The sequence below is a fragment of the Dipodomys ordii genome, unplaced genomic scaffold (genome assembly GCF_000151885.1).
Source record: "Dipodomys ordii isolate 6190 unplaced genomic scaffold, Dord_2.0 Scaffold168, whole genome shotgun sequence".
Classification (NCBI taxonomy): Eukaryota; Metazoa; Chordata; class Mammalia; order Rodentia; family Heteromyidae; genus Dipodomys; species Dipodomys ordii.
In genome coordinates, this window is record NW_012267384.1 from 3,766,516 (window position 1) to 3,767,946 (window position 1,431).

General features: G+C 35.3%; 1 protein-coding gene across 1 annotated transcript in view; it reads left to right on the plus strand.

Annotated features, from left to right (window-relative positions):
• Prkd1 (protein kinase D1) overlaps positions 1-1,431 on the plus strand; it is a 182,699-nt gene that overhangs the window by 130,597 nt on the left and 50,671 nt on the right. The gene's annotated exons all lie outside the window — the stretch shown is intronic.

Below are 1,431 nucleotides of genomic sequence, written 5' to 3' on the forward strand. Positions count from 1 at the left end.
ACAGTGAGAACAAAGGAGAAGATTCTTAGGAGAGGAAACAGTTGCTCAATAGCTATGCATAAATGATGCTTATTGAAATGAACTTCAAGAAATGGAAACAACAGCTTTTTCTTATTATACTGTTGGCAGCTATTTCTTTTTTCTATTTTTTTCCTTTGCTTTATTCCCTTTTGTCATTGTATTTTTTATTTTGGTGTCCTTTATCTTGTATATGTTTATCTGGTTTGGGGAGGGAAAGGGAAATCACAGAAATGGTGAGACAAAAGGTGAACCCATCCAACAGTGATACTCACTAGACACAATGTTGGAAATGAACTTTACAACCTGAGGGGTGAGGGGGTTGGGATGGGGAAAACATGGGTGAAAATGAAGGAAGGGATAACATTGTTCAAAAAGAAATGTACTCATTACCTGACTCATGTAACTGTAACCCCTCTGTATATCACCTTTGCAATAAAATGTAAATTTTTAAAAAAGATGACAATTTATGGAACCAGTACAAAACCAGCTTTTTAGGAAAAAAAACTGTTCTTAACTCGTCAATACAAAGCTGCAAATAAGATCTGAGAATTTCTAAAACCTGATCTTGTTTCCACTCCAATGTTGTCTCTCAAGGCAGTTTCTTTAACAGAGAAGGAATTTCAGAGTTAGCATGAGTGTTAGAAATGGAGCCTGAGAGGAATTTCATGATTTACCTGGCTTTGTCATTCTGCACTTGATTGCAGTTGTGAAAAACCAAATAGACTTGAAGACTCCTATTTTATATGGCCTTTTATTAGTTCTTCTGAGTTGTTAGTTCTATGTTGTATCAGCTACTGGTTTTGAAATGAGATAGAAAAATTAATGAATTATTCCTGACCATAAGGTGTGTCCTGTCTCCTCATCTGAAGTATTAGAGCCAAACCATGACTCAGGATTCCTAAGCAGGAGTGAAAAATGTTTATGATCTGCTTTTTTATACAGAAGTAATAGGAAAGCTAGAGTCTTCCCCTTGAGGATATGAAGACAAAGGGACATGTTTCCTGTTGTAGCTTGAAAAGTATATCGTCCTTGTTACTGTCACAGAACCATACCAACTCCAGTCATCCTTTGCCTCATTAACAAAACTGGGATTAATTGAATACACATCATGAACAAGCACTGTTGGAGACTCAGTCCATAGAGCTTTGCACTCAAGCAGCTATGCAATTAGTTGCATGTTTGCAACAAATGAAGGAAGCAGATAGTACAGATTCATAGTGCAAACCAATAAAAAAATAAAATATTCCTTGCCTTTTGTTCCAAAAAAATGGTCATTTCCTTCATGGAGTAAGATTAAATGTACAATTTCTAGATGATCAAGAATGATTGGAGAAGAGATAATTATATGGAAAACCAGAGAATAGTATTGCTAAATGTGGATGGGAAGAGAAATATTTTTTTAAACTGAAT